Below are 9,049 nucleotides of genomic sequence, written 5' to 3' on the forward strand. Positions count from 1 at the left end.
CAACTTCTCCAATAAAGAAAAAAAAATGTTCACTCCGTCAACTGAAAAGCCACATTTCCAAATAGTATACATACTATGATTAAAACATCAAAATATATATGTAGATTTATTCACATGTGCCCAAAGACAAATATGAGGATATTTAGTGAACATCGATTACTACTTTTAAATTCCATAAACTATTCCTATCATTAGGAGATTAAACTATCACATCCATAGCCTAGAATACTGCTATGCAGATCTTAAAGGTGAGGTCAATCTCATTTTCACATGGAGTGTTCTCTTAGACAAAGTGACAAAAAATAAGATACAAAGTTATGTGTATAATTTGCTATTATTTATGAAAGGAAAAAAAAAAACAGAGTATGTTTGCATGCTTGCACATGAAATAACTCTGGAAAGATAAGAAAAAAAATAGGTAACTAGCTGTCCCTGGGAAAGAAAGTTCAGAGGATAAGGTGGAGAGAAGACTAACTTTCCACTTACTGCATACTCTTCCACACTGATTAATTTTATTTTCAATTTTTTTCTAAAATATTGCTTTTACAATAAAGAAAACTGGAGTTTGTAACTGAAGGACTAATATTTGATATACTTTTACTGCAACTCTGTGGTTAAGACTGGCATTGATCTTTCCTAAGGAAAGGGAAGCACTTTGATAGAGACTGTACGGGACTTCTCTATCCCTACCTCCAACCTCATTCTCGGTTATTCAGAAAACATTCTCTCACTGAGTATAACAGAATGATACTCTCATGGTAGAGTTTAAGGTAAACTGAAGGTAGAAGTCCCTGGAATCACACAGTAGGCTATGAGGCACTTCCCACGCAAGACCCTCAGATACTTCTGCAGAAAGAGGAAACAGACGGATGGTCCCACCAACCTAGGATTCTTCAACTTAGTGATTAGCACCCTAAAGTGTCCCTCCCACTTACAATTCACTCTTATTTAGTCACTCTAATGGAAAGGGACAAAAAAAAAACAAGGAATTAAAAAACAAACAAACATGGAATTAAGAATAAATATTGGCATTTGGTTTCAGAATGCAATTATTCCACCTGCCCCTAAGCAAAAGAGCATTACCATCTGAATTGTTTTATTTAGGTTGATGTTTCAATAAATTTGCTTTCCCTAAACATACTGATAAAAAGAGGCCCAAATACAAAACTGATTTGTCAGGGAAAGTCAGTCTGAGATTAAATATTTACTGTGTCTAAACCACAAGTAGAAAAAAATTCAAAGGCTGACTATTTTAACACTAACTCGATGCAATATTGTACTTCGTTTGGTTTATAGGAGAGGTCATTACACAGCTAACATCTGGGTTTTGAGGTTTTGAGAATTACATTTGGGTAGTTGCGGGGAGGGAAAAAGGGAGAACAAAAGTCTAATGCTTTTAGATTCTCTCAGAAAAACAGTGTTTGCTATAAGCAAAACAAAATTAACATGAGCAAAGATGGAAAAAACATGCATTTTAGGAAGCTTTCATCTAAGCAGGTGCTCAAGCTCAGACTCAAATCCTCCAATTCTCATAACAAGAATGAGAGGTCAGGATACCACAAACTAATAAAATTAATCAACAAAGCGGGAAACCAGGTGGTTAACACCAAACAGGGCAGGGTTTTCCTCAACTGGGCTCACCTTCATTAATCCAAGTAAGTTTTCAGAAATGGCCTCTACAAAAACTACCCGAAACATCCCCCTAATAATTTGCACTCCTCCTCCACAGCAGGGAAGCCATTTATTTACCAGAAGGTTTACTTTCTCTTTCAAGCTCTGCTGGCTTCCTCCTGCCCCACATACAGCCAAGAAGCAACTGGGAGGCCTTTTCTTTCCTGCTTCTCCAATCCGAAACAGGAGAGTGAGAATGAGAGAACTTGTTTAATGAGAAGCTGAGTGGTTCTTCTTAACCACAAGGCTATTCTGAATACAGGTGAGAAAGTTACAAGACAAGAAAACCAAGTTCTCTTCCTGCAATTAACACACACATAAATGTGATGGGACTTCTAATTCAGCAGAACAGGGCACAGCAAATCACCTCCCAGCTTCACACAGATCATTCACTCCATGTGGGGTACGTCATCCCCAACCTGTAGGCTGTCCCACTCTCCTTTCCTGACTCAAAACTCAGGTTCCTCCTGTCAGCCTCTTCCTATCTGAGACACACTCAACCTTAATCATTCCTCTCCCCTTCGAGCCTTCAATACTGTCTGTACTTTGTGTGTCGTGAAGAGCTCTAAGGGACTGTTCAAATTTCTGAGTGATAACAAATCTTTAATCTGCTGAATATGACTTAAAATAAATGGATCATGAGCACACTTTCTGGAAGATGTGAAGAGACTTGTCACAAGGGCATTTGTGTAAACAGGGACTTATGGGTTGCCTTGCCTATTCCTTTCACGTGACTGGCCTCCATTTCCTCCACCACAATGTAAATCCCCTGCATCCCTATACATTTAGTTTTTCCCTACGAGTCTAGAATCACCCAAGTACTCCTTTCCTCTGGGTCAGGACCGGCTACTGTGAATCATAACTTGCCAGACTTAGTAGTTAGATAGATGCTAGCTATTTGCCAGTCACTGCAAAGTACTGTAAATGCATTATCTTGTTTACTCCTCACAACTACCCTACAGTGTAGACCTGGTATGCACATTTATGGATAGAGAAACTGAGACCCAGAGAAATTGAAGCCACTTGCCCAAGATCTAAGAGGCGGTAGATCTGGGATCAGAGCTCAAGGAATCTGATCTCATGGCCCAATTTTACTACTATATAATTTTTGAACCATGAAACCCACAAATACTCTGTGCCAAGCACTTCAGCACTACCATAATACCTACCTTAAGAAAAGCTCAAAATATATGTTCCCTTGGCCAATGTAGTTAAAATGTCAAAGGTCACATAAAAGTTCAGTGATTGGTAAAGTCACTTATTCTTATGAGTGGGAGTGACAGAAAGCCAGATAATCCAAACATTATTTTATTTTGGGGGCAGATTTGCTTTCCCAAGTATGCTTTTATTGGACTATTAAAAAGGAATTTGCAATAAATATGTCCAAAACAAATTAGTAGGTAGAAAAGGCTGCAAAAAAATCTGACAGAATATACACTAACAGGATACCAACAGGATATATATGTAAAATATACACATTTAAAATTTCTACAAATTTACATTTTTTTCACAATAAACTTGAATTACTTTTGTAAACAGGACAAAACTTACTTTAATGATATTTGAATCTAATTATTAACAGAAGAGAAGGAACAAGAGCTGTAGCTGAGCAGCCTCCTTTCCCCCAGGTTTAGTTCTCCTAAATTAAGAACTTCCAAATAGCTGAACACATCATGCTGATTCAATCCTCTGCACATTAATGTTCCCTTGGCCCTGAATGCAACTGTTTACCATTCAACACTGTGGGGAGAATTCCTATTCATCCCACAAAACCCCATTCAGGTGTCCCCACCACTGTGATAAAGCCTTTTCTTTTACCCTGGAAGAGAAATAATCTCTTTTCTTGAACATTTCATAATAACTTAGATTTATGGAGCTCTTACTATGTACCAGGCACTATGCTAAGAATTTAACATGCATTATCTCATTTAATCTTCAACAATCCTACAAGACACTGATATCAAGGTATTATTTTCATCCTGATCTCTTACAGATAAGGAAACAGGTTCAGATTCTGACCAGGAAATGGCAGATCCAGGATCTAGTCCCAGATTTATTTGATTCCAGAGCCTGGGCCTTGAACCATTACCATGTCATACCCCCTGCCCTAAACCCATACTGACACAGAGCCCACCCTGGTCCTCACAGCTATACCTCCAGTTCCATGAAAATAAGGACTGTATTTCATTCATCCTTGGAACCCACCTTGCACAGTAATTGACTCTCAATATTTAATATGTATGCTGTTATGAATTAAGTTGAAAGTAATCCTAACATGACAAGTGAGAAATGACCATAATAGAAATTCATTCTTCTATATGTTATTTCTTCTAAAATTGGAAACATTTCAAAAAATTTACCACCAAAGTGCACACTAGTAAGCCAAAGTTCCTACCAACAAATGTTTAACCACAATATTACTTCTTTTCACCATAACCTACAGGGCACCTGGAGCTCTTCAGGATTTGAGGTTGTTCCTCAAGTGCTTTTTTGGTAGTGTTTATCAATTTCCCAAAAGTTATGGTAAAAAAAAAATAATAACTTTTAATATGAAAGAGATCAAATGCGAGTGGTCATCTGTACCAATCAAAAAGCCTCAAAAACATTTAAGCACACTATGCTCTTTTTTAACGCAAAGTACCAAGTATGATAAGTCAGGACACTTCTATTTGCATGCCAACCCATTCTGTAAGATCATCCTCAAGTGACAACTCTCTAGGCACTCCATAATTAAACACTAATACTGGGTCTCAAAAACCTTTAAGGGCTCTCCCTATGAAAGGACAGAACTAACATTCCTTGGTCTCACATTCAAGAACTTTTATAAGTAGGTCCTTTTCCTCCCCTACTTATTTTTCCTGAACTACCAGGATTTTGTTCATGCTATATCCCCATACCTCCTCACTTATCCAAATTCCACCCATCATATGGAACCCAGGTCATATCAATCCTTTACTAAAAAGAGTTCCTAGACAACTCCAACCCTCATAACTTCTCCTCTCAAGACCTGTAGCACTTAGTCAAGTGCTGTCCAGTAGAACTATCTAGATAACAGAAACGTTCTATATCTGTACTAAATGTTCTTTTATATATAATGGCTTCCTTGTTGCTGGCACAGGCTTTGGTGAACTTACCATCCCTTTGATGACAGCATGTTGTTCTGGATGGTTAAACCATTTATCAAGTTTTCCTACTAAATAGCAAGTTCTATAAACAAGATACATTTTATTCTTCACCAGCAACTTTCACAAAGTTGCAAATAGTAAATATTTGTTGATTTATTTGTACCCCACCTCTTAGAAGCCATAAACTAGACATCTGGAAGGATGGTCAACATCTCTACTCCATCTTACATCTAAATGCCAAGACACGCAGAGGCAAGGAGAAGAGAAGAAAACACCTTCCTAGAAATACAACTACCAGTGCTCAAGCCACAAAGCACTCTGGTTTATGTGACATTTAGGTCACAACTGCCCTTCACCTACAAACTTCCCTAATTAAATACCTCTTTTCATTAGCCAAATAGTTAAATTTTAATTATCCCTTCTAAAGTTAGACATCACAGATAGAAAAATAACCTAAACAAACACTATTTGTACTTCTTTTTTCACCTGTTTATTGAATCAATCTTTGTCTTCCTTTAAATCTTACAGAGTGTTGGAAATATTTCATTGTCCAGATTATGACAGAATTTCATTGACATTTTTCCCAAGCAAGGCCTACACTCACACTAAATCAAGTCCAATACGTAAGCATTGAAAGTCAAAAGAAAACAAAGTGTACAGAAGATACTAGTTCCACCACTATAGCACTCTGTTCCCTTGGAGCAAGTATCTTCTTCCTTTGGCCTCAACTTCTTATCTTCAAAATGGGGTGAATGTTACATGAACTACCCACCTCACAAGCCCTTTGTGGGTCAAGTCAAAACCGTGGGTATTTCTAACTGGTTCTTCTTCCCAAAAGAACTATATATAAAAACAAAAGATTCATGAATTTGCTAACAGTTCTTTGGGATGAGTCTGCTAATAAATATAGAGACTAAGATCAACCCTCTGACCTTTACAGCAATTTTTTTTCATTATTCCAGACTTCTTTCCCCCATCTCACTGTACAAATGCTTGAACAAAAATTCTGCTACTATTCCAGTCTGGCACATGTGATAAGGAAATAAATTGATGACTCAAGAAACACAGACATTTTTAATATAAACTAAAAGAGAAAATTGGCCAAATCAAGTCATAGTGCAGTGTAAATCCACATACACAAGATAATTTACCATTTTGACTTATTCAAACCAATGCTTTACTAGCGCAGCCAGCCAAAAAGTTACAAACCAGGCACAGAATAAGTATACCATGTACACACACACACACACAATAAAAACCAGCAGATACACACCAAATACATTTTTAATAAGAAAAAGCAACTAATCACCGATTGGGTCAACACACCCACTTGATATAACTGAGTGATGTACTATAAACACGGAAAAATCAACTTGGGTGACGTTATTAATTTTGCTAACTGAAGCACAACCACACCCCCCCAAACACAGGTAAAGTTTGCACACACGGCTTTGCCAAGGCCAGCCTGTCTTTGTTTTCCCTCTCTTCTGCATTTACCCAAGATCTTGGCTCTGAGACAGAAAACTCCCACTCTCGATTGGTTCATTCTGTCCTATGCAATTAAGCAACACCATAATCCAGTAAGTGCAATGGCTCAATTATTTATCTTCTAGCCGTGTTTACCAGGTATTTATAAAAGAACAATGTCAAGGAGGAAAGAGGTTTATTCCTCTCTAGAGCTGGCCTGACTGGGGTTTTATTTTGTTTTGTTTTTAGAACAGTAGTGGGGGGAGGTGGGAGCACGACTTCAACTACAAAAAGATGCCAGGAAATTTAGACCGCTCGTCTGTCAATTTCCCTACAGGAAACTTGATTCTTATGCAATAACCCACAACCAACCAGCCCGTGAGGCTCTAGGAGGAAGACACCTATTTCTCCCTCCAGAGGAGCACAACTGGCTCCTAAAGCAGCGGGAACCCGGCCAGGCCGAGAAAGTGACTCTGCCCGGAGCTGCCGGATCCCTGTCCGTGGGGCGCGAGGAGGCTCTCCCCACGCGCCCCTCTACAGTGATTTCCGCCAGCCTGAAGTCGCTCTGGAGGCTGGCACGTCTCCAGAGCCCCAGGGAGCAGGAAGTCGGGGAGCTGTCCCTCACTCCTGCCACCCCCATCCCAGATGACTGCCCTCGCCCCACGGCTACCCCTTCAAGCTGATTCTCTTTCTTCCCGGCTTCTCCCCTTTCTCACAGGAACGAAACTTCCTTCCAGCGCCCCCTTTGCCTTCAGAGGCCCGCTCCTGTCGTCCCTGGGAGTTGTCCCTTCAGAATGATCCCGTGCTCCCTCATATCCCCCCGCCCCACTCAAGTTTCCATTCAAACTCCCCTCCCCGAAAGATCTGCAGACACCCCCAACCCTTCCGGCGCCCGCCACGGGGCGTCAGGCCTGGGGGCCGTCGGGGGAGGCTGCCCCACCCTTTACCCCCTTCACCTGTCTCTCCGGCTGAGGCCCGACAGGCGGGGGCTGCGCAGGGGCCGGCGTGCGGGCGCGGGGCTCCCTCAGGCCGCGAGGCTTCTGTTAGCAGCGGCGGAGAGAGAGCGCCGAGTGGGGGTGCTCGTCAAGGATCCGGTTCGGGATCGGTCCCTCGGCTGCGACGTCGGAACCCCAAGCTCCCCCGCCCGGTCTACGCGGCCGCAGCTCCGGAAACTGGTGAATTACAGCCCCTGCAGCCAATCCCCGCCCAGCCCCAGCCCGGCCTAGACACGCCTTTATGCATAACTCATGAGACGGCCAGTTTTCTCGGCCACACGAGGCCCCACTGCGCTCTCTGTGCAGCCGAAGCCACACCCACTGACCAATGAGAAGGGCCGATGGGGGAAAGGGCGGAGGCAAAAGAACGCTGGGGACGCCCCTGCGTTGGCTGTTCCGGAAGGCGTCGTGCTCCTCCCTCCGCAACAGCCAGGGAAGAGCAGAGGCCTTCGGCCCAGAAGCCGGCAGGGAGGGAGGGAAGATGACCGGAATGTCCTGCTGAAAACTCAGCTGAGTTCCTGGCAGTGCGTGACGTCAAGGCACTTTAAATGCCCCTTATGCGGCTCCCGCCCGCCCGCTCCCTCTGTTCCAGGTCCGTGGCACCACGTGGGGACGAGGTTGGGAGCGTCTTACCACGTGGGAATCAGCCAGTTAGACAGTCCCCAGGTATCGCCAGATCCTCAGGGCTCACAACTTCTGAGCTGGATTTCTGGCGACAGCATAAAGAACATGGGTGACTCCTGTTTGCTTTGAACTAAAGTTTCTGCGTGAGTCGGGACAGACACACACCCGGAAACATGACGTGGAAATAGAGTAATTACTAGAGTGCGTGGGGAGACAGTGGATTTAACCCTGTCCTCCGTTCCGTCGCTTCAAGTATCAAACCCCAACAGCTTGCCCATTGGCCGGTAAGCGAGAATGCAGAAAACAATAGAAATGCAGGTTGACACGTAAACACAGTATTTGACATTTGGGGCGTCTAAGTTGAAATACTTGAAATTGCCTGCTTGCTTCTTCTCCACCTCATCTACTTCGTATGCAGGTTTTACTGAATTGAAGCTAGTAGTCAGTAGGAAGTGTAGACATTTTGCTTTACTTAATAAAGGATGAACTTTGTGTAAGGGAGTGATTTTTTGTTTTGTTTTGTTTTGCTTGGCTGATAGTATCAGGGCTTTAAAAAAATAAGTTATTAGTATTTGTGTTTGTTGTGTTTGTTTAATACAAACAGGTATAAAGACAAAATCTAAAAAGTGCCGGTTATCTTAACACCCAGATAACCCCTAATAAACAGTTTTTAAATGAAACTTATACATATTCATGGTTAGAAAATTCAAACAGTTCGGAGAGGTTGAAAGTGAAAAATGAAAATCTCTTCCTCTCCCTTCTCTCACCAGTTACCCCAGAATGACTATTCTTATTAATTTCTGGTGAGAAAATCAATAACTCTTATCCTTTGGGGGGAGGTGTCACAGACCCTTCTGAGAGTCTGAGTGGAAACTGGATTCTAACACCAGAAAAATATAGCATGAGCTCTTACAAATTCACATGGTTCCCTGGCTACCTGAACTCATCTGAAGACTCCAGGTTCAGACCTCTTGGATGACCTTATATCCAAATGAGAGGTGAAAGCATCTGTAGGACAACTGAGGGTCTCCGGTTGCCCTCCTGTACACCCAGCCCAGTGTAGAAATTGCTGTAATTATCTGTATTGTGCATGTGTATGTGTGTGTGTGTCTGTGTGTGTTTATGATTATTGTTGTGTTTATCTTACCTCCACACCAGGGACATATA

At 42.0% G+C, this 9,049-nt stretch overlaps 1 protein-coding gene across 2 annotated transcripts in view; it reads right to left on the reverse strand.

Annotated features, from left to right (window-relative positions):
• The window catches only part of STAT3 (signal transducer and activator of transcription 3), an 82,852-nt gene extending 75,404 nt beyond the window's left edge, over positions 1-7,448 (reverse strand). For both annotated transcript variants that reach the window (XM_037808176.1, XM_037808174.1), the window contains exon 1: positions 7,220-7,448. The gene's annotated coding sequence lies outside the window, so the exon portion shown is untranslated. The remainder of the gene's footprint in view (positions 1-7,219) is intronic.
• Positions 7,449-9,049: the final 1,601 nt, after the last annotated feature.

The sequence above is a fragment of the Choloepus didactylus genome, chromosome 18, assembly GCF_015220235.1.
Source record: "Choloepus didactylus isolate mChoDid1 chromosome 18, mChoDid1.pri, whole genome shotgun sequence".
In the NCBI taxonomy this organism is placed as follows: Eukaryota; Metazoa; Chordata; class Mammalia; order Pilosa; family Megalonychidae; genus Choloepus; species Choloepus didactylus.